Genomic DNA, 27,529 nt, shown 5'->3' with positions numbered 1-27,529 from the left:
CCATTCGCTTTTTCTAGACACAACACTTTGGTCTTTTTCTTTTTCATTCTTTCGTTCGTTTGTTTCTTTGTTTGTTTAAGACAGGATTTTTTTCTATGTAGCCTTGGCTGTCCTAGACTCCCTTTGCAGACCAGGTTGGCCTCAAACTCATGAGGATCCGCCTGCATCTGCCCCCTGAGTACTGAGATTAGAAGCATGAGCCACCATGCCCAGCAACCCACCTGGGTCTTTTCAATCACCTCATTTGGTGCCTTACTCTTGGGAGCGATTTCTCTGGGTAGTTTGCTTCTTCCATTTCGGTTGCCTCAGAGATTCTGGTAAATGACTTACTAAGTGGCAGGAAGCCCGGCCATGCCAAATGGTTCGGAAATCAAACTTCCTCCCTGAGCTGAAAACAGCCCCGTGCGGCTTCTTCTATGTCAGTTTGGATACATTTAGGAATGTTCCAGTCCCATTGGTACTGGTCTTAAAATAAGAAGAAGGAGAGCTAGAAGTCCTTTTCCCTGGTCACAGAAAAATCTCCTTTTGAATGTCTCTGGCCCGGTTTCCTCTGCTGAGAAGACCTCTGATTTCCCCAATTCACTGTCCACCAAGTGTTGACTCACAATCATTCCTCGGGGCAGATCTCTCTACTGAGTTTGGTTCACACACGCACCGACCCATCCACCTCACACTGGCTACCCCAGACACACAATTCCATTGCTTCCTGCATATGCCAAGCAACCTCCAACTCCCTCTCGTCACTATACATAGATGAGGTTTTCTCATGTTCTGAGGGTTAGAGGGTTTGGGGGGAGGCGAGCAGTGAGTAGTTATCTTTTCTTTCTCTTTGTGGCTGACCCAGCCTTCCTTCTGCTGAGGAGTTCAAGCCTTTTGAAATTTCCCATTGGTTTCCTAGTAGGAAAAGATCAGACTTTCGTGGTGGCTGTGTCTGGCCCAGCTGACCTCTAGGCTCCCCACAGAGTGGCCTTCCCATGCCTGAAGGTGTGCTGCTCACCGCTGGAAGACACTACACCCTTCCTTCCCTCTCAGCAATGTTGGCTGCCGTGCAGTGTGCTGTTTCTTCGGGAGCCGCCATGACTGGTGTCCAACTCTCACACTACTCAGTAAAGTCTGGGAGGGAGGAACTGTGACCACTGGGCTCTCTATTGTTTTCCCTCATCCAGCCTCAAGCCAGGATGGAGTGGGGATGCAAAAACTGCAGCAGCAACAACAACAACAAAGAAAGAAAGAAAGAAAGAAAGAGGAAAAAAAGAAGGAAAAAGCGACTAAAGAATGTGCATTCCTCACTACACTGGCCTGAAATGGTTTGTCCCTCTGGAACTCAGAAGGAAATTGATTTCCAGTGAGACTATGTCTAGAAATGAGGCCCCTTTCAGAGGGGAGTGCGGTTCTGGTGAGACCCCTTCAGTCACAGTGATGGTGGCTCGTGATTGTCACCATGAATGCATCTTCAGTCAACTAAAACCACAAGCTTCGGGGTACTCTTTTCTTGGTCACATTATTTGAAGCCGTAAGACTCACCCTAAATCTGGGTCACATTTTCTTATGGCATGGAATAAGGAAACTGCTTTTTGCCTGCTCTCCCTGACTTTTAGAGGCAAGCAGCTTGCTTCTTCTAGAACAACACAGCCAGACTGGGTTGGCTGAGATACACAGCCTCCCTCATGGGCTGAACAACCTTGGGTTCAGATATATCTATATATCTATATATATAGATATATATACATACACACATACATATATATGTATATTGCTGGGAATATACACACATGTATGTATATATATGCATATACATGAATATATACTCATAAATATATATTCATCCAATCAGTTCTGTTCCTTTACAGTCACCACAATGAAACACTGGCTGGCGTTCTATCCTTTCTTTGTTGTCCCTCTGCCATGAAAAGAAGCAGCACCTGCTTTCACCAGATGCCACCATCACACTCTTGGATTTCAGCCTAACGAACATGAGTAAAATAACCCTCTATTCTTTATAAATCACCCAGTCTCAGGCACTCTATTATAGTAACAGAAAGCAAACTCAGACAGGGGTCACTAGGAAAAGGACAGTGGGTGCAGATGTACATGACTGTCATCAGAGAAGATAGATCAAGAGTTTGAGGTCAGCCTATGCTATGTTTGATCTCAAAGACAAAACAACAAAACCAAATAGGGAATGCTAATTAAAAGAGCAACAAATGAGGATACAGCCTCAAAGGACATTATATCATTAGAAAGCAGTGGTTCTAATCTGTGCTTCTTCTTCTTCTTCTTCTTCTTCTTCTTCTTCTTCTTCTTCTTCTCCTCCTTTTTTTTTTTTTTTTTTAGGTTTTTTTTTTTTAGGTTTTTCAAGACAGGGTTTCTCTATCCTGGACTTGCTTTTGTAGACCAGGTTGGTCTCGAACTCACAGTGATCTACCTGCCTCTGCCTCCAGAGTGCTAGGATTAAAAGTGTGCCTGACCACATCTGGCTAATCTGTGCTTCTTGATCCCTTTGTGGGCCAAATGACCCTTTCCTAGGGGCTACATATCAGATATTCTGCATATCATATATTTACATTCTGATTCATAACAGTAGCAAAATTACAGTTATAAAGAAGCAGTGAAATAATTTGTGGTTGGAGGTCATCACAACATGAGGAAACTGTATTAAAAGGTCGCAGCATTAGGAAGGTGGAGAGCCACTGTTACAAAGCACTGAGCTGAGAGAACTTTATCTGTTGTGCCAATTAGGATTAAACATTACCTTGACCAGTCTAGAATCATCTGGGTTACAGCCCTCTGCATATGCCTGTGGTGGATTATCTTGATTATATTAACTGAGGTGAGCTTGCCTGACAAGACACACACACACACACACACACACACACACACACACACACACACACACACAATGAAAATGTAAAAATTTCAACATTGACTGGATTATAGAAGATGTGGCCTGGCTGGAGAAAGTACCTTGCTGGAGCTACGTCTTGAGCTTGTCCTGCCCCTTTCCTGTCAGGACACATGCCTGCTTTCTGGCTAACACGAGTCACACAGCTCTGTTCTGTTAGGCCCTCCTCATCACGTGTCTTAGTTTTTCTTCTACTGCTCTGACAGAACACCATGAACAAGGCAATTTATCAGACAAAGCATTTAGTTGGGGGCCTTGGCTTACAGTTTCAGAGGGTTGGGCCCATGACCATCATGACAGGAAGCATGGCGGCAGGCAGCCAGGCCTATCACTGGAGCATAGCTCAGGGCTCACGCCTGATTCACAAGTTGCAGGCAGAGAGAGTAAGACTGAGCCTGGTATGGGCTTTGAAATCTCGAAGCGCACCCCAAGTGACACGTCTCCTTCAACAAGGCCACACCTCCTGATCCTGCCCAAACAGTTCCACTTACCAGGGATCAAGCACTCAAACTCGTGCGCCTGTGGGGGCCGTTCTCCTTCAAGCCACCACAGCACGACACACTGAATCCATGAGCAGCAGGAATCCTTCCTCCCTACATTGCTTTATGTCAGGTGTTTTTCTGTAGCAATTCAGAAGCCAACAGCAGTGATCCTCAGACACGTCAGACACCACAGATGCTGAGAAGCGCTGCTATAAGGAAGTGGTGCCCCAACTGTGCTTTCGGTGTCCTTACAATTAATTATTCCTCACAACCTCCAGCTTTGAGTGGGTAGGTGGATTGCTAAATGGATAGTTGAAAAAACAAAACAAAACAATTTTTACAGACAACAGCATTTCAAAAACCAGAAGAATATCTTATGGACCGTTAAATATTTGTAGCTTAAAGAAAAGCATACGACACTGATGCTCAACCAGGCAGAAAGAGAACCAATTTCCTCTTGCAATCAAACAACATCTTGAAATGACAGAATGCTTGCAAATAGCAGCCCTCTCTCTCTCTCAACGCTGATGACTAGCTACAAGAGCAATCTGCGGGTTGACTTTATCTTATGGAAACCACCTCCTTCTGCGGTTTAGAGCTTTTAAAAACATTAAATGTTTAATATCCATATAGCTAGATAAACAAAGGGAGAAATAGAAAATTGGGCATGGTGGCTCAGGCCTGCAACCCCTACACTGGAGAGACTGAAGTAGGAAGCTCATCACTGTGCAAGGCCAGCCTGAGCCAGAGTAAGCAAAACTGACTAACAAACGAAGGGGATGAGAAGGGAAAGGAGAGAGAGAGAGAGAGAGAGAGAGAGAGAGAGAGAGAGAGAGAGAGAGAATGTTCACTTGTGGATAAATGGCCTGTGTGGGAAAGGCTATTCCTAGCATAACCCAGACACTTCTTCTTCTTTTTTTTTTTTAGGTTTTTCGAGACAGGGTTTCTCTGTGTAACAGTCCTGGCTGTCCTGGACTCACTTTTGTAGACCAGGACACTTCTATTTCTTGCAATAGGGTCTTCACCTTGATTTTGAAGTTCATCAACTAATGGGAATGACATCGCCTTCCCTCATTTCAACATTTTAGTAGGAGAATTTTCCAGACAGGGTTTCTTTGTTTGGCCTGGTTGTCCTAGACTCACTTTGTAGACCATGCTGGCCTCGAACTCACAGCAATCTGCCTGCCTCTGCCTCCTTGGTGCTGGGATTAAATGTGTGTGCTACCATTCCCGGCTCATCTTGGTTATTTTTTTTTAATACACAATAGTTATCATGAGCATCTGCTTCAAACACTCCTCCAGTGTGCACACAGGGGTCCATCCCCCACAGCCACACCTGACAATGTTTGCTCAAAACTCCTACACTGTTGAATAGCAGACCTATTTTAATTGCCACACACCAAGCAATTAGTTCTTATAGTTATTGGTTTTGGGTAAATATTTATATCTCTCATCACAATTCATACATTAAAATGTTAATCATTGGTCACATGGCCTGGGTGGGGATGGAAGCCTGAGGTGACCCCTAGCCTAGTGCCACACAGGCCCAGGTGGGCAGACTACACCCAAGATGACCCCTGGCCAGTGCCACATAGCATAGGTGGGGCTTAGCACTCCTGAGACCACCCCAGCCACCCAGAGGCCCGGGCTCTACTAAGAAGAGCAAGTAAGAGGTGGAGAGATGGAAGAGAAAGAGAAGCAGAAGGATGTGTGCACAGTGAAAGAGGAGGAACTGGACACTTGAGGGTAGCGAGGAAAAGCCTGATGTGAGTAGCCAGAGGTACCACCTAAGGCCATGGTGAGGTCCTGGGCCCTGCAGCAGTGGGAATCTGTTATCGTGAAAGGCTAGGCAGATGTCTATGGTCTGGCCTGTGGTCTGGGGCCCTGTTGATGTCTAAGGGCTGCACAGAGCTGGCCCCACCCCATCACCTGAGCCTCTTGGGAAAGCTGGCCCCAAAAGCATGAGAGAAAGAGAGCTAGCCCCACCCCTCAGCGGCAGCACTTGGGAGTTTGGGCTCTGCATCACACCCAGGAAGCGAGGTAGAGCTGGCCATGGTTGCAGGGAAGGCAGGAGGTGGGGGGCGGGGGAGGGTAGTGGTGGTGGTGGTTGCTGGTGACCTGGCGCTGAGGGGGTGAGCGAAGGAGAGCTGACCTGGCCACCCCTCTGCCGTGCTGTGGCAGTGGTGTGGGTGTGGGAGAGATGTCCGATCCCCTCTGCCCCTCAACATCTGCAACAAGCAGGAGAGCTAGCCCTGGGGGTCATGAGAGTTGGCGAGCTTGTCCCTGTGCCTCACTGGCTGCAGCACTCCAGAGAGCAGGACCTGCACCTCGCCTGGACAGCACAGTAGAGCTTGTCCTTTGTTGCAGGGTTTTGGGTTAGCCAGTTTTGAGGGAGAGAGCTTGGGAAAGCTGGCCCCACGACTTGTCCGCTGCCTCACCGCCTCTGGCAGGTGGGAGAGCTGGTCCTGCCTCTCACTGGCTGCAGTACTCAGGAGAGCAGGCTCTGTATTTCACCTGGGAAGCAGAGTAGAGCTGGCACTGCCTGTGTGTGAGCCACCCAAGAGGGTGTGAGAGTGGGAGAGCTGGCTCTGCACCTTGCTGGCTGTGCCATTAGGTGAGGCTAGCTGGGGCTGTCAGTGCTGGAGAGCTTAACCTGGGGGTATGAGTGCAGGAGAGATGGCAGGATGAACCAGCTCAGCTACTACCCAGGCCCGGACGCAGGGCTGTGAGTTGGCCCACCCCAACATATACCCCATCTATGAACTACTGGAGTGTGTGAAGGGGCGGGTCCTACAGATCCAGCACACAGGGCAGCAACAGGAAACCTCAGAGGAGTCCCAGTGAGGATCCAGGACCGATGGTGTAGCAGAAGCCAGAGGCCTTGAACCAGACCAATGACTCACTGCAATGGACATTTGCAAGTAAAGAAGTGTGGACAAAGTCGTATACCGTGGGACACACCGGGACAGACTACAGCTTCCACAGTGAGATTTTTTTTTCTTTTGTGGGGGGTGGGGTTTGCAAGGATGGAGGGTTGGTACAAAGGGAGAAGGAGATGAGTGGGATTGGGGTACGTGAAGCGAAATAAAGAACCAATAGAAAGTTAAATTTAAAAAAATGTAATCACCAATATAACGGTATGAGAACAGGGACTTAGGGAGGTGAGTGGGTCGTGGGGGTGAAGCAGTCATGGATGAGGTTAGTGTCTATATTCACTGCCTTTCTCATTCTGCTTAAGGGAAGAAGGGTTTACCTTGGCTCACAGTTTGAGGGGGATACAGTCCATCACGGTGTGGAGAGCATGGGTCAGGAAGCAGCTTGGGCGGGAAATAGAGCCCAACCATAACCCTTGGTGCCGGTCCCCTGTTGGTCCGCTTCCTACTCTAGACCCAGCCTTCTAGAGATCCCCGGGCTTAGGGTTCAAACACGGGAGCTGCTCAGGGACATTCTACATCCAAACCTAATGTTCTGCCTCTGGCCCCCTAGGGGCGTGGCCACTTCATAATGTAAAAAACGCTTTCAAGCCGGGCGTGGTGGCATGTACCTTTAATCCCAGCACTGGGGAGGCAGAGGCAGGTGGATCGCTGTGAGTTCAAAGGCCAGCCTGGTCTACAAAGCGAGTCTAGGACAGCCAAGGCTACACAGAGAAACCCTGTCTCGAACCCCGCTCCCTGCAAAAATGCTTTCAAGACAACTTCAAATAGTATCCACAAGTCCAGTGTCTTCTGAGACTTAAGGTAACTTTTTGACCGTGAGCCTCTGTTTAAAAAATAATAGTAATAAAATAATAAATAAAAATAAAATTTACACACACTTCCAATACATAATGGTGTAGGGTGAACATTGTTGTTGTTAATAAGAGGTTTAGGAGGATAGCAAAACAAAGAACCAGGGCTGGAGATATGGCTCAGTGATTGAGAGCACTGGCTGCTCTTCCAGAGGTCCTGAGTTCAATTCCCAGCAACCACATGGTGGCTCACAGCCATCTATAATGTGATCTGACACCCTCTTCTGGCCTGCAGGTGTACATGCAGATACAGCACTGTATACATAATGAATAAATAAATAAATAAGTTTCTCTTAAAAACAAACAAACAAACAAACAAAGAACCAGATAGCAGGACCAGAACAAAACCGAACCAAACACCGAGTAAGGCAGGCATTACACCCCACAACTCCATGGCTGCCATCTGAGTCTCATGGTGGGATTAGCTGGGCTTGAACACCCTTCTCCAACTCTGCCACCTGCAGCACACACTGCCTCTCTCTTGAGTTGACCAGCCAATGCCTGACGAGTCCCGTGGGGGGGGGGTGTCCCACATTCATGCAACTCCAGTGGCCTGGGGTCTCCATGACAATCTCGACTTCACCGCTTCAGGCATGGCTCACCCAGGAACTCCATGGCAGTCACACTGACCGAACTGCACACTGCTTCTTCACATCAGCAGCTGTCTGGAACCTCGGGGCCTGGAACTCTTGCGAAATGCCTATGAAAGGGCACCCCGTGGCCACTGACCACAGTCTGATGCCAACTCAAGGCTCACTTGGGCCTGTATTGCAGCGGCTGTATATTACAGCACCTGGGTGGCTGGCTGAACGGGACAGACATTTCTTGAGAGCCTTCTTAAAGCAGTAAGCACTGCAGCCGCTTTTTTCTCAGGCACTCTGTGGAGGCAATCTCCTTCCAAATGAATTTGCGTATCTTATCACCGGAGAGTCTTCAATGCATGGGTCTTACCCTTCGAGTGACTTTTCCATTCCAGTACCTAGTCCTTGGTTTCTCGTTAATCCTGCCAGTCTGTAACCGTTATGGCTGCTTTGTGTGTGCTTGCCCTGTGTACATTCCTTTCCTAAGCAAACTGCTTGCTTTCTTCCTCCTCTGCTTTTTCTCCCTCTTCTTGTCCCCCCGCCCCCATCTCCCTCGGTAAGTCTGGCTAAGAAGACTTACCAACATTGTGCCACAGCTTGAATGCTTTGCTGGCTTGTAATGTTCTCCACCAAGTCAATTAATTGTACTAAGAAAAGGCAGCTGGGGGCAGGGGTGGGGTGGGGGTGGGGGAGCTGGAGAGATGGCTCAGCGGTTAAGAGCACTGGCTGCTCTTCCAAGGGTCCTGAGTTCAATTCCCAGCAACCACATGGTGGCTCACAACCATCTGTAATGAGATCTGGTTACCTCTTCTGTTGTGCAAGGGTACATGCAAGCAGAGCACTGTGTATGTAATAAATAAATAAGTTAGTTAATCTTTAGGAAAAAAAAAAAGAAAGAAAGAAAAGGCAGCTGGCTATGAATGAACAAGCAGCCACAGCACACACAGGACCTGCTGGCCTGGGTTTCTCAAACCTCCCAGCCTCCACCCGTGAGAGAGAAGACTGTACTCTTGCATACGTGTGTGCGCATGCATGTACACACATGTGCACGGGAAGTGGAGACTGGAGGACAATGTCAGCTGTCCCCAGGAATTGTCTACTTCATTTCTGAGACGAGGCCTTTCACTGAGACCTGGCGCTTACGGATTAGGCTGGGGCTGGTCAGCAGCAAGCCACGGGGATCCTCCTGTTTTCACTTTCCCCAGAGCTGGAGCCATAGGCACACACACACCACCGTGTCCTGCATTTCTGTGGGTGCTAGGGTCTGAACTCTGGGCCATCATGGGTCCTCAGGCAGCGCTTCACCCACTGACCTGTTTTTCAGCCCAAATTCCCACTCTCAAGAGCTGACTGCTGTGTGGAATTTTGTTATTGATCCCAAATAAACTCGAAATAGTCTAGCGTTCTAAATCAGAATCCAGTCAAGAGTCTGCCATTGCATTAAGTGTTAACCTCTTTACTCTCTTTATTCTAGAACGGCCTCTTACCTTTTTCTGCCCCTGACGCTTTATTTGAACAGACCCACCTCTTGGGTGTACTCTGTGCTAACAGAAGTTACCTGACTAGCCAGAATTGTCCAGAGCAGTAAATTTGGAGCATCTCGCTGGAAAACTGGGGTCATTTTTAACCCCCTCTAATGGCTGACTTGCTTCTTTTTTTTTTTTTTTTCAAGACAAGGTCTCTCTGTGTTAGCCTTGGCTGTCCTAGACTCACTTTGTAGACCAGGCTGGCCTCGAACTCACAGCGATTCACCTGCCTCTGCCTCCCGAGTGCTGGGATTACAGGCATGTGCCACCACGCCCAGCTGGCTGACTTGCTTCTAACAAGTTTGTTCTTGCAAATTTCAGGGAGTCCACGAATCAGCCTGGGACCCACGGCCACAGCTGGACACTTTTGCCCACCAAACGGTACAGTTAAAAAAAAAAAAAGCTGACACAAGTTGCAGTGCTAATGGCGAACAGGAAACAGCAGGACACGAGGGGCAGGGGTCACTTATTCTGCTCTCAAACATTTGCTACACGCCCCGTAACTGAGCTGATTCCTGCTCGTTGGCACTGTGAACTTTTAAAAGAATGCCCATTGTTGGCTACCTCTCTCATGTGACTCTTATTAGTATATCCAGAGAAAGGAAATAAAGACTTCCCGACATGCTCTGAGCACCTGACTCTGGTTTTTTGCTCTGGGAGAAGGCAAGAGTAGAGAGAGGAACGTGCGCTTTAATGAGCTCATCGGCGTGTAATTTGTGTTTTCCCAGCAACAGCCGAGGCTGTTTATACAGCCCCTCCCCTTCCAGCTGATGTGGAACAGGTATTGCTTCTCCTACTTGTCTTACTGGGTTCTGCAAAAACACTAGGTGAGTTTCTACAGCCGCTCCTCCTGGATAGTCGAGTGCCCTCTGGTGGGCACTGGGAGGAATGCAAGCAGCAAAACAAAAATTAACGTCCCCTGGTATTTCTCATGACAACCTTAAGACAAATCTATGTGTGGAAGATGGTGGCAGAGACCTGCAGTTCAGAGAGGAGGAGGTGAAGAGTTTTGAGCTGACGGCAAGCCTGAGATATGGGGTGAGAGACTGTCTCAAAAAAGAAAAACCTAAAAAAAAAGGTTTAAAAAATAACACAAAAATCTACATTTGAGTTCCTGAGAATTCATGTGTGGACGTTTTCAGTTTTCCTTAAGCAAGGGGTTAAGCAAGATAGCATCTCAGTGGGGGTGTTCAAGTGACAGACCATTTCTTTCTTTAATCACCCAAACCAAATAACTAACAATTTTCGTTCCCTTAGATACAAATGATAATAGAATTCACTAGTCAAACACTCCCTGGGGCCCCCCGAGTCATAAATCAGAGGGACGAAGTGGCGCTAATGACGGGTTGTAGGGTCACCCACAGCAAAGCAGGGGTTCTACCTTGTAGAGATGCGGGCAGGGCGGGCTGGAGGGAGACGGAGTGGCTATCCTCTTCTCTGATTCCCACCCTGAACTTCGTGGGCCATGTATGTGTATTACCTAGGGCGAGCCTGGCCCTGGCCCCGCCTACCAGAGTGAGAAGGACCGAGAAGCTGGCACAGGGGCACTGACTACCGTGTAGATGGCATATAGGTCATGTGACCCAGCTTCTAGGACTAATGGCTGCTTTAACCGCTGTCTTAATGGAGCTGCTTAGCCCAGGTAATGGATAGCTGGCGTAGCTCAGCCTCTAGGAGGGCCGTAGAAGAGTCGTCACCCCCAGCTCACCCCACCCCCCCACACACACATACACACACCCACAGCTTCAGGCTGGGTGCCAGAGTTACTCGGGGGCTTTCTGCCATAAATCACAGGGCAGGGTGCAGCACAAGGCCCCAATTAGCTTTTGCAACTGTGCTTATGGAAGAGCCATAGTCATTTAGCCGGGAGCCAAGGGTGCCAGGCCCCGCCCTTCCATAAACGTGGGCTGAGGAGATGGCGTGTGGCTGCTTCCTGGTAAGAAATGCCAAAGTACAAGGCTGGAGAGAAATGGGTCCTGGGAGGAACAAGGGTCAACTCGGGAAATGTCCTCAATCACTGGCTTCTCTGTTGTCTTTAAAGAAAATCCCAAATGCTCAATTTTACCAATAAAGACTCAGGGGTCAGATGCTGGGGTGAAAGCCTGCTAGCTCAGAGAGGCAGAGAAAGCACCCAGGTGACCTTCCTACTCAACCTGCGCCCCAGAAGGAAAAAGCCCTTCTCCTTCTCCACGCTGTCTTAAAAACCCTTTAAACTGACTGCCTCTCCTTTCTACTTCCTGTGTGTCTCTCCTTATCCTTCCCCTGGACTTCCTCTCACTCTCTGTTTTTTTCCCCCCTATGTTCACTTCCTGTCAACTGGTTTCTTGCTCCATCTCTTGACCTGTGGTTGACTTTACTTAATCCTGTTTACAGAAAGCCCTTGGATTAGAAGCGTGTACTAGGGCTGAGACACACCACAACAAGAAACAGGTTTTTTTTCCCCCAGTACACAGTCGCCGGGTTCACAGGGTATTTGATCAAATACCCTGCGTTCTGTCACCAGGCCATCTGAACTCTGGTTTGGGGCTGTCCGCCATCTCTCTGCGTTCCATCCAAACCTGCCCAGCTCTTCTCAATCCTCAGTGCGGCAGGCAGAGTGACCTGCGCACCTTGGTTAGGTTACCCACTCTCCACTCAAACTTGTCAGTGATTTCCTGTCACAATTGGACCAAACACCTCCAAGGTCCAGGAAATCTATCCCTAGATCACCTGCCACCTGTCCCTCCAGCCCTCTTAGTGCATCTGCTAACCCCCCCCCCCTTCCCTCCAGCCCATGGCCTCTGCTGCATGCCAGGCACACTCCTGTCCCAGGGCCCATGTCCAAGCTGTCCTCTCTGGCCTGAAGCGCACACGGTTGGGATTCCCTGACCACAGGATGGAGAAAAGCTGCGCCGCCCCCCACTCTCTAGCGCTTGCTTTATTTCATTCTGTAGCATTTAATATTTATTTGTTTGTTTATCATTTATACAGTGCTCTGTCTGCGTGTACACCTGCCGGCCAGTAGAGGGCACCAGATCACATCATAAATGGTTATGTGGTTGCTGGGAACTGAACTCAGGACCTCTGGAAGACAAGTCAGTGCTCTTAACCTCTGAGCCACCTCTCCAGCCCCATTCTGTAGCATTTATCACCCTGGAGTGCATGAACTGACTAAATTTATGGTCTATCTATCCACAAAACTATAAGAAAACAATAACAACGGCAACAAAAATCCCCCCACAAAAACCAAAACAAACAAAACAAAAAAAAACCAAAGAAGGCAGAGTTTACCGCTGGCCTCTCCCTTGTTGGCCTGTCCCCAACACACTTCTTCATTTCCCACTGCCCCTCTGTCTACAGCATTTGTCTTCTCTGTAGTTTCCTAACGTAGAACTCGCCTGTCTTTAGTCCTGCATTTTTGTTTATCTGTTTTGGTTTTCTGAGGAGGTTCTTTTTTTTTTTTTTAAAGATTTATACATTAACATATACAATGTTCTGCCTGCATGCGTGACTGCCCGCCAGAAGAGAGCACCAGATCTCATTGTAGATGGTTCTCAGCCGCCATGTGGTTGCCGGGGAATTGAACTCAGGACCTCTGGAAGAGCAGGCAGTGCTCTTAACCTCTGAGCCATCTCTCCAGCCTTTCTCATAGAAAGACACCCATGTGAGAGGAAGTCAGCTAAACTACCCTGTAGGGTAGTGCTTATGTCATCTTGACACAAGCTAAAGTCACCTGAGAGGAGGGAATCTCAACTAAGAAAATGCTTCCATAAAATTGGACTGGAGGCAAGCCTGCAAGGCATTTTCTTAATTAGTGACTGATGGGGGAGGGTCCAACCCATTGTGTGTGGTGCCATCCCTGGGCAGGCTGAGCAAGCCATGTGGAGCAAGGCAGTAAGCAGCACCCCTCCATGGTCTCTGCATCAGCTCCTGCCCCAAGTTCCTGACCTATTTGAGTTCCTGTCCTGACTTTCTTAGATGATACACAGTGATGCTGAAGTGTAAGCCAAACAAACCCTTTCCCCCTCAGTACTTTGGTCATGGTATAGCAACCCTAACTAAGACAGTCACACACCCCGTAAATGCTTGACAGCAGATAGCTGCCTTTGGGAGCTCAGAAACAGTGGTTTCCTTGGCAGCGGTGCACTGCTGCATCTTGTATCATTCCAGGGATTGACCTAACTGGGGCAGTGAGAGAATGACATAAGGCCAGATACACAGACAGAGAAAAGCTGAGATGGAGTGGACTAGGCTCTCTGGCAAGAGGCTTCAGCACCCTGGGAGCTCTGCACGTTTATTATAGACACGCAAACAAGGAGGTATGGTTAAATAATCTCAGTAGCGGCAGGGTCTGTAGGGAAACAGATTTCAGGCTGCAAACATCCAAGGGAGAAAGCTATGATGGGCATTTTCTGGACACACCATCAACACTGACATTCAGACTAGAGGCGATGTCATGTATGGGTCATAGGTGTTGGTCCTTGGGATGGCCATGCCTGTTTCAAAAGCACACATTCTCTCAGGACTTTACTCACTACAGTGGACTGGTGTGCCCTGTGCAAAGATCCAAACGCTGATTTCTGTGCCCCCATATGTTTGCAGATCCTTGTTCTGAGAATGTCCTATCTCAATGTTGTGTAAACACCGCTCCCCAGTTGTTCCCTGATATGTCAATATAGAAGCTTAGCAGCCAATGACGGAGCAGGGGGAGAGAATAGGGCTGGACTTCCTGCCAGCCAGGGGAGGAGGAGGAAAGAAAAAGGAAGTAGGGATTCAGCCACGAGGAGAGGTCCAGGAGACATCACTAGAGAGCAGCTGGAGCAGAGAAAGCCATAAAATGCAAGCACCACAGGGATTTTGGCTGAGAATCAGCCAGATTAGATTAGAGGGTTAAAATAGATGGACACTGCTCATTTATTGTGCTATAAAGCTTGTTAAATATAATAGCCCAGTTTCAATTATTTGGGTGCTAGCTGGATTGAGAGGAAAATGGCAATACAAATTTAAAATAACCACTAACTGACTGGCCTCATCGTCTTCTTCCCACAGGAAGAAGGGTGCTCACTGGGTAGCCTTTTCACCTGGAAAGGCTGGTTTGAAATGCAGATGTTTCCCTCACATTCTTTATACACAGTGTAGGGCAGCCATGTTGGAGTTCTCAGAATGACAAAGCTGAGTTGGCTTTGTGTGTGACAACTCTGGACTCAAGAGTAAGATAACCATGTGACCAGGAGGACACATAACAGTCCTTGTCTTAGCTGCTGCAACATCTCCAATGGTCATAGCTGGTGTGCCCGCTGGTGCTCAGCGTGAGACAGGAAGAATTAAGAAGAGAGCCGACTACTGGCGGAGGCAGAAACAGAATAGTTTTTCCTTTCCCCTCTCATCTGGTCTGCTCCTTTTCCTCCAGAGCTCAGCTCTCTGACTTCCCCCATGCTCCCTAGTTTGCTGCTTGCTGTTTGGTTAATTTTGTGTGTATGGGGTGTTTTGCCTACATGTATGTCTGTGTACCACATGCATGCATGATGTGCCCCTGGAAGCCAGACTGGCCCCCAGAGCCCCCAGAACTAGAGTTTAGCCAGCTGTGAGCCACCATGGGGGTGCTGGAAATTGATCAGTGCTCTCAGCTGTTAGCCCATCTCTCCAGCCCTGTTCGCTTGTTTGAGACAGGGCATCATGTAGCTCAAGCTGTCTTGACATTCTCTATGTATTCGAGTATAGCTTCGCGTTTCAGTCCTCTGGCCTGCACCTCCTGACTATTAGACTACAGCAGGTACCATCATGCCCACTTCCTAGCTTGCTCTTGGACTCCATCCCCACTCTCAGCCCTAGCTCTACATATACAAAAACTGACCAGAGCACTGGCTGCTCTTCCAAAAGTCGTGAGTTCAATTCCTGGCAACCACATAGTGGCTCACAGCCATCTTTTGTGAGATCTGGTGTCCTCTTCTGGCAAGTGGGAGTACATGCAGGCAAAAACACTGTAAGCATAATAAATAAATAAATCTTAAGAAAAAAAAGAACTGACCAATCAGTTGTCTTTTGCATCCCCCTTCTACTTCACCCCTCACTGGTTCAAGGATCCTCATAGTTGACTTATGGTGGGGTTTGTACTACTTGCACATAGTCTTAGGAGTTGAGGCCTTGGTCCCCACCTGGACGCACACACTATTGAGAGGTGACTGGCTTGAGGGGGTGCTAACTTCACCACAAATTAACTCATTGATGGCTTCATTACCAATTGTGCTCTTTGGGAGTGGTGAACCAATCAGAGGGAGTATGTCACCAGGAAGATCCCCAGTGTGGTCCTTCCTTCTCACCTCTTGGATGCCTAGTTACTGTGTGAAGTGAGCAGGTGTGCTCCACCACATCCTCCTGGAAACTGCTGTCACCATGTTCTGTGTCACCACAGGCCCGTCACGGTAGAGTAAGTGGCTACTGTGGGGTGAGACCTCTGAGCTCAGGAACAGAAATAGCTCTGCGTTGTAACGTCAGGCATCTTGTCACAACAACAAAACGCTGACTCATACAAGCCAACCCAACGTGCGTTGGAAATAGAAGAAGTGTGTAATGAACTTCTCACACATAGCTTACTGAGCATCCCGGCTGAGCCACAGGGCCCACTGCAGTCTCAACTGCTCCCTGTGCTCATGAGGGTGCACAGAAGACACAACTCACAGCCGCCACTACCCAGCACTGAGAGAGAAGACAAGGTTACCTATTACTGGCCCTGTATCATACTTAGCTTCTGTCAACTTGCCACAAACCCAAGAAGACTTGGGATCTCACTGAGGAAATCCGCCCCCCCCCCCCATCAATCTGGCCCATGAGTGTGTCTGCGAGCGTTCAGTTAATTGCTCATTAATGCAAGCGGGCCCAGACCACTGTGGGCAGGTGGGCCTGGGTAGTATAAAAAAGGTCGGTGAGAAACCCAGGGAAGCAAGCCAGTAAGCACTGTTCCTCTATGGTCTCTGCGTCAGTGTCTGCTTCGGCTTCCCTGGAGGATGGACTGTGACACGGAAGTGTAAGCTAAGATAAATCCTCAGTTGGTTATGGTTAGTGTTCGATCACAAAAGAAAAGCAAACCATGACACTCTAGAATAGATATAAATACAAAACTCATCGTCTGATTTCTGCTGGAGGTGTTTGTTTTTATACTGCCTTCTTTTTAGAAGCTTTTACTCCTTTATCTTTATTTCATGTGTACGGGTGTTTGGCTTGCGCATTAGGCTCTGTACAACATACATGCAGTACCAGCGGCGGCCAGAAGGCGGCATCAGATTTCCTGGAACTAGAGTTACAGATAGCGGTAGACCACTTACCGGGGTTGGGAATTGAACTCAGGTCCTCTGGAAGAGCAGCAAGTGATTTTAACTGGGGAACCATATCTCCAGGCTCTGCGTTGTTTTCTCTTTCTAGCCATCCGCAGTATACTAGGCTGAGCTGGTGACATGAACAAACAGGCACGAGGCAGCTTCTGAGACTGTGAAGCATCTGGTGGCCAAGCCTGAAAAGGATACAGAAGTTTAAGTTGAGGATTTGTAACTTAAACCTTTGTACGCTGGGGGCCATCTGTAGTGTGAGAGTCTTTGACCTGGAGTTCCAGACTCTGGCAGAGGCCTTAGAGTCAAGAGACTCCCTTCACTGAGTCAAAAAATGGGAAGTGGGGCGGGTCTACAGAGCTTCAGGGCCCACCCCCAGCTGTCTACGTCTTTTTAAAGTTAATTAATTAATTTGGTTTTTTGAGACAGGGTTTCTCTGTGTAGCCTTGGCTGTCCTGGACTCGCATTGTAGACCAAGCTGGCCTCGAACTCACAGGGATCCGCCTGCCTCTGCCTCCCGAGTGCTGGGATTAAAGGCGTGCGCCACCACCGCCACCATCCCGGCTTTGTCTACATCTTTTAGTGAAGCTCCACCCTTTAAAGATTCCAACAACCTTCCCAAACAGCGCCGCCTGCTGGGAGACCAGGTGCTCAACACATAAACTTAGGAGGGAGATTTCACACTCAAACCACCAGGGGATCTTACCCCTTCGTGGTCCTAAAAAGGACTGTTATATACTGTTAATAACCACTATTCATGTTAACGACAAGTTATTCAGGTAAGCATGCCTTCTGAGGGTTACTGTGTTGTAAATGAGCGAATATGGTGGGCCACGGGCTTAATGTGACTCCCCATTGACAGCTGTACCGACTCCTGGTACCCTGGCTGCCTTGAACAAAGAAGCTCCAACCAAGCAGGCGGCCATTATAACGTTATAACGTGCCATGGTGCTACAACATCATAGCACCAGCGGTTCAGAACGTTCCACCGTCGTCTTGAGGAAGCCGTACAACTGCAGCTACTTGCTGCTCACACGTGGCCCCAGCTATGACTGGAGTGTGGAAATCTCCCCGAAGTCATTCTTACTCTCCGATGGCCTTGCAGAGGGACAGATGTGACTTTTGACATGACCGGTGACCGGCATAAACACAGCCCCTCATTCGCACAGAGGCCTGTTGGGTGACTGGTGCAGAAAGCTGGCTGTTCAGCTCACTGCAGGGGCCGTACTGGAGATAGCCTCCTGTGCTGGTTCCTGGTGTTGTGACATTAAACCCAATAAAATGATCCTCTCAAGTGGTCTTTTCTGGTCTACTGTTGCTAGCCAGCAGTTGTAGGCTGGACGGACCTGGTAAACTGAAGGAAGCAGACACTAGAGCAACTGCAGCCATGACAGAACTGGAGAGCTACACAAGCACCAGAGCTGGAAAGTTGACAGCTGTGACAGGCACAGAAGTACCGGAGCTACAGCGGGGCTGCCGAGTGGCCTCCACAGAAGTGCTGCTACGGGGGTATAGTGAGCCAAGACTGCAGCAGCGGGAGAGCTGCAGGAACGGCTGGTGGCCTCGAAAGGGCAGAGATGGGGCTGGTAAAAGGAGCAGTGGCGTGACAGGGGAGGGGTGACAACAGCAAGATGACAGCAGAGCAGTAGAAAAGACACTGACAGCAATACCAGCAGATGCTAGGGTGGTGGCCCCTCAGCAACAATAGTCTCTACCTAGGGCCTACACAGGAGCAGAGGGACGCTTTAGCAGAGGGCTAAACACCTTGGTCCCTGTTGATCCTAGAGGGCTCCACCCACTCCTGCACTACTGCTGCCCCGCCCACCACTGCTGTCCCGCCTACCGCTGCTTCTGCCCCGCCTACCACTGCTGTCCCGCCTACCGCTGCTTCTGCCCCGCCTACCACTGCTGTCCCACTTACCGCTGCTTCTGCCCCGGTAATGTAATGTGTGAACCAAACGTCAGCCAGGAGAGCTAAGAATCCCAGCTCTTAACTAACACGGGCCATCTGGGCATGTGAGTCTTCTCTTCAGTCCCAGTACTCAGGAAGCTGAGGCAGGAGGATGAGATATTCAAGGTCATCTCAGGCTACGCAGTAAGACTTTGCCTCAACAAACTAAAAACAAACAGACAAGCCAAGAAGTGAACAAAACAAAACAAAACAAAAAACCTAGGAGCCACAGAGATGGCTTGGGGGATTAAGAGCCCTTGCTGTTGTACTGCAGACCTGGGGGGGGGGGGTCAGTTTCTGGTACCCACACAGTGCTCATGATGCTCTGTAACTCCAGTTCCAGGGGATCTGATGCTCTGTTCTAGACTCTGTGGGCACCAGGCATGAACATGGTAGACAGACATGCCTGCAGGTGAAACATTCACACAGATAAAACAGAAATCAACCAACCAAGGAATCAATCACTCAGTCAATGAATCAGTCTCTCAGCTCTGTATGAAGTAAAGTTCACATTACTACATTCAGTGCAGTTTAAACATAAATTCTGGGCTGGTCTGCAGCTATGACTCAGAAGAATAAAAATAGTATCGCTCATTCCTTTAGGAGCTACTCAGCCCTTTCGGTATAAGAGACATGGGCGTGGCATCTGTCCTCATGGGCCTGAGTCAAGGAGCAGGGATATGAACAAGAGAGCAGTTAGGGCAGCTGTTCCTCCAGGGATGGGCCCAGGCAGGCTCCCCTAATGGTATGCGAGGTATCTATAGTGACCACGCTTCCAATTTGGCACATCGATATTGCCCAGTTGGGAAACACGTGTCAGGAAAGAGAGAGGCATCTGTTAGCCTGCAAAGCTCTCTGCCCCATGATTCTCTTGGTTTGACTGTGTGACCCCCGCCCCCCCCCCCCAAAGGCATCTGTGACCTCTCTCTGTCATTCAGGAGCAGGGCCAGATTTGACTGTTAATTTGCACTATGCAAACAAACCCATGGGCAAAGTGCCATTGCTGGCATTTAAAACACAACTTAGAGAGAGAGAGAGAGAGAGAGAGAGAGAGAGAGAGAGAGAGAGAGAGGGAGAACAGTGCAGCAAAGAATAAAAGGACCTGTCAGTCAGCGGTGGCCTTCTGTGCATTCAGCCTGTCGTAGCTCTGCCACCTAGACCCGATGCAGAGGAGCTTCTCAATTAACAGGGACTTAATGGGAGGATGTGTTGACTTGGTGAAAACTTTGTGGAGCCTCAGGGAGGCCCCAGACTGCTGGGTGCTTCTCTGCCTGCATAGGTCACGGCTCTTAGCTCTGCTTCCCTGGGACAGCTGCCTGCAAGCTGCTCCAACAAGCAGGAGAGGGTGTAAATCAACATACAACAGCCTGCGTGACAATAAGCCCCTGTGTGACAGACAGGGGACAGTGTGAAGTCTCCAGCGATGCGCATCCCTCCGCTTGGCCCCTTCTTCCTGCAAATCACTCTCCCGGGCAACCCACCCAGGAGTGGAAGAGGCCACAGATACACATTCACCGGGGCAACCTGTTGGCAGTGAGATCACAAGAGATGGCACCTTTTGCCTCCTAGCACATCAGGAGCCATTTTGGCAGGAACTAGCTAGACCTGTCATTTCTAGGGTGGGCCAGGGCCATGGGTTACTAATTGGCAGCTTGAACCCAAAGAAGGGTTGGCAGGGTGGGGGCAGATTCGGCTAGCTCTGATTACAGGGCCACTCAGACCCTCACCCGGCTGGCCTTGTACTGCGGGGCCACGATGCCCACTTTCTTGGTTTCTATACACACCCACAGTTGAGGGGGAGTCCCGCTTTTTTACACAGCTCCTCACACCCACCAATTGTGATTTAACTTGTTTCAAAACACTTTTTACTTTTCTCATTCACTGTCCTCTTTACACAACCTATCATCCAAGCAACCACTGTTAAAACTGCCAGTGGGGCCCACTTGCTGGAGAGCCCGAGAAAGATCTTTGATTGTAGGAGTTAAGTTCTTTCTGCTCTAGAGAAACAGAGGAGGAAATAAGCATAGGCTGAGGAAGGGGAAGACAGGGTTAGGAAATGGAGTCACAAGTGCTGTCCTGCCGTGATTGCCAATATGACCCACGAGTGGGTCACCTCATTTGTAGGAAGAGCCCCAGGTTTCCACTGTGGGGAGCGAGCATTGGTATAGGTTCCTTCATCCCTTATACGCTACCATCTTTGGTTGTGAAGACGCTGAATTGGAACCAGATGTGGTGTTGCAGACCCGTAGTCTCTGCACTTGAGAGGCTGAGGCAGGAGGATCTGGGGCTTGAGGCCATTGTGGGCCACATTGATAGCTCCCTGTCATGAGCCAATGAGCAAGTGAGAAAGGACTTCAAGACAAACGTCTCTGACTTTGCGGGAGGAGAAGGCGGGTTCAGATCATTCACTGGCATTTAGTTGCCCTTATCGGGAGCTGTCTGCTGACTAGGGGTTGTGTGCACCCATGTGTGCAAGGGGAGGGGCTGAGGTGGTAGAGAGGCACCCTAACGATCGCCCCAGGTATGTCCTTGACTTCACGGATGGATCTGAAGATAAATGGGTTAGCCAGGTAGACAAACCTGTATCTGAAACATTCTGGAAAATCCATTTGAGTGAGAGGATTTGAGGAAATTGGGTATGATCAGCTTTGTCAGGTGGCTTGAATAAATCGAAGCCGGCTAGCCTGGCAAACAATTTCGGATCTACAGCTTCCACCGACTCCTCACTGGTGACAGTTACCTTAGTGACTGAGTTATGGGATGGGGCCAGGCCAGAATGAAAGGCATTAGAAATGATGCTTATCCAAGTGAAAACTAATTTGTTTGTTGAGCAACAAAGACCCAACTCATCTCAGCACTTTAAGGCTGGTGAGACATCAGGATGGTTTAACACTGCTCACGCCCTCCTTATATTAGACATGGATGTGACAAAGAGCCAGGCACCTCCATCCGGATGCATGATGTTCCAGGCACAGAGGCAATGCGACTGTCATTAAGGGGCAAAATGGAGTGGGCATGGATGCCCATATGGCCATGGAGTCAGCATGGGGCAGGCAGGTAGTGAGTGGGAAATCCCAGCAGTGTGGAGAGGCAGAGGGCTTTCTATTGTGCTCCGGATAGTTTCCACACAACAATGCAAGAAGTTAAAGGGAATAAATTAACCTTAAAAAGCAGACCAAGCTCATTGTCAAAAGAAAGGTCAAGACTTAAGACTGTGCTGTGCCCCCTTAGCACAAAAGGTGGGCAGGCTGTGGAGAGGACACTGGAGGAGAGGATGGGATCGGTCCTTTGGTAAAGATGGCGCAGGCACCTTAGAGTTTCATGAGCTCTAAAAGGTCCACATCAGATTTAGGCTATAGTTTAGCATGCACAAGGTCCTAGGTTTAATCCTTAACCCTGCACAACAGGCAGGCAGGGAGGGAGGAAATATCACACCAACAGATGCACACATCAGCCAAAATGAACTTTTCTAGAGCTGTGGTCTGATTGTGGTCTGACTGTGTTCATTGTCCAGCAGGGCCTGAGTTCCGTGAACAGTGTGCTGGTCCAGGTGCCACTTGCTTCCTGACAAAAACAGGCTGATGTCAAGATCAAAGGTCCGGTTTCTCGCTCAGGAGTGGCTTAGAGCACTAAAGGCGAGGCTTGTGGGCTAGGTCAGGTTTTTTTTTGTTTTGTTTTTTTGTTTTTTTGGTTTGTTTTTTCTCATGGAGTGTTACAGTTATCTCTTTTAGAATGAGATTGCTGGTATCAGGCAGCAGTGGAAAATCGTTATTCCACGAGCCTGTGATGGTACCAAAAGTGTTACAGTCCTTTGTTAAGCTGCCATGCTAAGCGCAGCAGAGGAAGTGGGAAGACGCCCCCAACCCCTAGACTGGTAGGCCCAGTGAGAGCAGGTGCTTTGCAGTCAGCACAGATCTCTTGCCAAGGCAGCTCCGCCATCCCTGCCTGACCACCCGGCAGTCAAGCCCCAGGCATCCAGATGCGATTCTCCAGGGAGGAGGGGAGCTCCTCCCCCCCCCCCCCCGCCCCCGGAATAAATGGAGTCTCGGACTGTCATGGTGGAGGAATGGCACAAGCATAAGAGAGTTTATTTATAAACCTTGGGCAGTGGGAGAATTTCAAGGGTGAATGTGTCTGATTTGCTAGGGCTAGGTGTTAGAGATACTTACTTTACATGTAACAAAACAGTTTTATCATAAGAGGGGGAAAGCAGTATCTAATTATCCTATGAGTGGGGGGAAGATCTCCAAGAAAAGTCAAAGGTCATTGGTTGAAAGCCAAGACACCAAGGTATCTTATTAGCATAGGGTGGGTGTCTCCAGGAATCCCCAGGCGCTTGCTGAACAGGCTTCTTATCAAGAAAGGTCTGTTGTAGTCTCCCTGCTGGCTATGTGACACTCCTTAGAGTTTCTAGGGTTCAGGTAGAGAGGGAACCCCACTGAGAAAGGGAGTCTGTAGCTGTATACCGAGCTCAGAGGCTATCTGGAAGCACCAGGCTTCAACCTTTCCAGAAGAGTCCCATAGGTGCTCAGGCTGAGTTCTCACTCTGGGGTTTAGGTGATCCCCTGCCTAATTTTTTTGAGTTGCTGGCACTCACACAATACCACTATAACTGGTAAATGTAGAGAGGCTAACTCTGTCCTTTCTGACAAACCCCAACAAGGTATGGGTTCAAACCGGGCTCTGGCAACACAACTGTGTCACCGCTATGACAAAATACCTGGAATAAGTAACTTTAAAAAGCAGAAAGGTTTCTTTGGCTCACAGTTTCAGAGACTGCATTCTTGGCCACTCAGCTCCATTGTTTATGGACCCATGTGGTGAGGCAGAGCATCACTGCCACATGCATGAAGGAGGAAAGCTATTCAGCTAGTGGCCAGGAGGAAAGCTATTCAGCAGAAAGGGGTCTCGCTATGTAGCTCTGGCCACCTGAAAGTTACTATATAGACCAGGCTAGCCTTGAACACACAGAGAGCTAAGCAGCCTCCACCTTCAAGTGCTAGGATTAAAGATGTGTGCCACCATGCCCAGCTGTTGTTTATTTGCTTTTTCTTTTTTGTTTGTTTGTTTGTTTGTTTTAAAGACAGGGACTCCCTACATAGTCTAGGCTAGACTACGAGTTTAGTCCTGGAACTTACTGTATACATCAGGCTGGCCTTGAACTCAAAATCTTCTTTCTTCAGTTTTGGATGCTGGCATTACAGATGTAGTCACCATACCTGACTGTACACCTGTTTCTACCTTTTCAAAACAGTTGGCTGTAAAAAAAAAAAAAAAAAAAAAAAAAAAAAAAAAAAAAAACCTAACACAACCATGGTAGGACCTGTTTCTACCTTTTCAAAACAGTTGGCTGTAAAAAAAAAAAAAAAAAAAAAAAAAAACCTAACACAACCATGGTAGGTCGGCAGCAGCCTCACAGCTCACTCACCACATCTCTTGATTGCGTCAAGAAGCTGCTTGAGTGGCTGGTCTCCAGGTGTGTGCAAACTGGGTTAGTTATAAATAAAGCCACCAAACCTTAGACGATAATTCTATATTGCAGTGTTAAAAGGCATCTAAGCTTGGGTAAGAGCACGCCAGTATTTTCACATAATGACTATGTTAACTTTTTGTATCTGATGTAGCCGCAGAAAGGAGGGGTTCCCCATGCTGGCTCGTAGCTGGGGAGGGTTCATGGCAGGAAGCCAGGGGGAGAAACTGACCTCGTGCCCCACAGGAAGCAAGGAGAGAGAGAGAAAATGCCTACCTTCTCCCTGCCCCATTTCACTCCGTGTGGGCCCCAGCCTGGGGCTGCTGCCTTGCACACTGAGGGCGGGTCTTCCCTCCTTAGTTAGCCCTCTTTCGAAACACTCTCAGAGACAAGCTCCCAGCTCAGAGGGTAAACGCGCTTGAGCGGTAAGCCTGACAGCCCCAGTTACAGAACCCTGGTAACTGTCAGTGAGGGCACAGCACAGAGCCGGACCACGGGTAGAAAGAAAGGCTTATGGGGGATCGAACCCCAAGGCTTTCTCTTGGGAAGGGCAGAGAGAAGCAAAGTGATGGAAAAGCAGGCCAGCGAGCAGGGTAGGGCCTTAGAGCCGACCTAGGCAGTTCAGATGACTGGGAGCCAGATGCCCTTGGTGGAGGCGGTTGACCTTTGGGATGGATTAAAGGAGGTCCCTGGCATACGGAAACCCACCTTTAGGGTTGTTTTACTCAGCCAGAGTTCTTCTGTTTAGAACACTGTTGCCAGCACTGCCATTTTGGGAGCCACTTTGGACCTCACAGTAACAATGGAGGAGAACTCCACAATGCTGTCCTCTGACATCCACACTTGAACACCAGTAATAACAGTGAATAAAAATTCTTTTAAAGACTATGCATCACAATGGAAAAATCTGTCTGGTGGGTTTTTCAGAACATATTAAGCAATTTTTTAAAATATATATTCTAAGACTATCTCTTAACATATACAAAATATTTGGTAAGGAGTCATTGGCCAAGGGTCAAGGTTTCAAGAAAAACTGTTTACTGTGCCTTCTGAATTTGAACTATATGATGAATATATATTATATAAAATAACAAATTTAAATATTTTATTTAGTTATTCGCGCACATGAGTGCGTGCGTGTGTGTGTGTGTGTGTGTGTGTGTGTGTGTGTGTGTATGTGTGCACATGTGCACATATCTCTGGTGTTGTGCACTTATGCACATAGGTGCATGTACGCATGCCTGTGGAGACCAGATGCTGTTATCAGGGTCTTCTTTGACTACTGTGCATTTTATTTTTTGAGACAGGGTCTCTCCTTGACCCTGGAGCTCAGTTATTGGTTAGGCTGTCTGGTCAGTGACTTCCAGGGATCTGCTTGTCTCTGCCCACACAATTCTGGGGTAATAGACATGAGCAGAAATAAACAGGTTTTTTGGTCTGGTTTTTTTTTTTTTTAACTTGAGGTCTGAGGATCCCAACTCAGATTCCTATTGAGTTATTTCCAGAGCCCTGTGTAGGCAATTTTAAGCCATTTAGAATTTATATCAGGGCAGTTAAGGGACAGAAAGTTCTGGGCTTTAGTTGAGTCATATAAGTAAACCAGCAAACCATTTTCCTCCCTTTTAGAAATCACCTTGATGGTGGCACCTTCCAACCCAACTGACCTGATCCCTTTGTCTCTGGTGTCTCCACATAAGCAAAGGTCCTGTGTTTATTGGTGAATTAAGGACTCAGCGCTGTGCTCATGTGCTTGGTGTCCTTAACTAGTATATACACTGATGGCCCCCGGGGTGTCTGGCTGAACCTCCCCTATAAACTTGGCTCCTATAACCAAATGCTCACTCAGCATCCTCCCTTGGATGTTGTCATATCAAAACAAGCAGGTCCAGTCCTCTCTGTGTACTGGCTGCCTGACCAGTACACAGAGGTGTTGCTCTACCACCTGGCAGGTCTTACCTCAAAGCCATTTCCCCCTCACACCCCACATTTAATTGTGAGCCTCACTCCCCGCCCAGCCTGTTCCTCATTTCCCCTTCTCTTCTTGCGTGCTTGGGTCCTTGCTACAACCTTATGTTGGTCAGCCCTCTGCTGCTGTGACAAAAGGACTTGAGAAAGTCAAGCTAAGGGAGGGAGAAGGGATTTGGGCTTATAATTTTCTGTCCATGGTCACTTGGCTCCATTGTCCTTGGGCAATGGTGAGACAGAGCATTGTGTGTGTGGCAGGGGCGAGTGAGCAATGGAGCATAATGCTAACCCCATGGCAGCAGGAGACAGAGAGGGTCCAAGGACAAGATAATACTCTTCAATGACATGTTCCTCGTGACTTACATCTTCCAACTAGGCCCCACGTCTAAGATGCCCACCACCTCCCCATTGCAACACCAGCAGGGGACCAAGCCCTCAACACATGGGCCTTTGCAGGACAGTTAAGAACTAATGAGTGATAAGCTCCCAATGGTGTCCCCATATTTACTCTTCAAAGACAGTCAACAGAATCTGGCTAAAACTTTACTTGGACTTGTTAGAGTGTTTCCTATATGCAGCCCATAATACTGTACACCAGCAGTTCTCAAACTTCCTAATGATGTGACCCTTTGGTACAGTTCTTAATGTTATGGTGACCTCAGCCATAAAATTATTTTCATTGCTACTTCATAACTACAGTTTTGCTACTGTTATGAATCATAATGTAGGGGCTGGAGAGATGGCTCAGAGGTTAAGAACATTGTCTGTTCTTCCAAAGGTCCTGAGTTCAATTCCCAGCAACCACATAATGGCTCACAACCATCTATGATGAGATTTGGTGCCCTCTTCTGGCCTGCAGGTGTATATGCAGGCAAAACATTGTCTACATAATAAATAAATACATTTTTAAAAAGATAAATAATAATGTAAATATCTATGTTTTTCAGTGGTCTTAGGTGACCCCTATGAAAGGTCATCCCCAAAGGGGTCAAAATCCACAGGTTAAGAACCATTGCTCCATTGTGATTCCAGACACAGTAGCTTCTGCATTCTTTTGGACAGGGTCTCACTATGTAGCCCTGGCTGGGCTAGAACTCACTGTATGTAGATCATACTGGTCTTGAACTCACAGCACTCTGTGGGCCTCTGCCCACCAAGTGATGGAACTAAACACCCGGCTGGCATCTCTATTCTTGCTTGAGTACCCAGGGCACACAACCTCTGTACTTGCTACGCCCTCTGCTAGGAAAGCCTTCCCCCTCCCCCGCCGTAACCCCCACCCCCATCCCCCACCCCACCCCGACAGCTACGGGACTCATTTCCTCACTCTCTTCAGACAGCACATATAGAGGTTTTGGCATGTTCTGGGCCCCTGTTTTGCTCTGCCCACCTCCACCTCCACCCCCTTTTCCTTTTTTTTGGCAGCCCATCTCAACCATGGAGGAAAACCACCTGTTCACTCACATACCTTGTATGTTATCTGCCTCCCTGCCTTGGAAGCCCTCTCCACGAATGCAGGAAGGGTGGTCTGTTGTCCACAGCCGGTCTTTAGATCTGTAACCAC

The 27,529-nt window shown here is 48.5% G+C and overlaps 1 long non-coding RNA gene across 2 annotated transcripts in view; it reads left to right on the top strand.

Moving 5' to 3' along the window:
* The first annotated feature begins 5,526 nt into the window (after window positions 1-5,526).
* The window catches only part of LOC311582830, a 36,191-nt gene continuing 14,188 nt past the window's right edge, over window positions 5,527-27,529 (top strand). For both annotated transcript variants that reach the window (XR_014774262.1, XR_014774263.1), the window contains exons 1-2: window positions 5,527-6,113; window positions 6,251-6,368. This is a non-coding gene — a long non-coding RNA (uncharacterized lncRNA). The remainder of the gene's footprint in view (window positions 6,114-6,250; window positions 6,369-27,529) is intronic.

Source organism: Acomys minous (assembly GCF_964271855.1).
Source record: "Acomys minous genome assembly, chromosome: 14".
NCBI lineage: Eukaryota > Metazoa > Chordata > Mammalia > Rodentia > Muridae > Acomys > Acomys minous.
The sequence above is the reverse complement of the archived record's forward strand: the minus strand, read 5'-3'. Positions and strand labels throughout refer to the sequence as shown.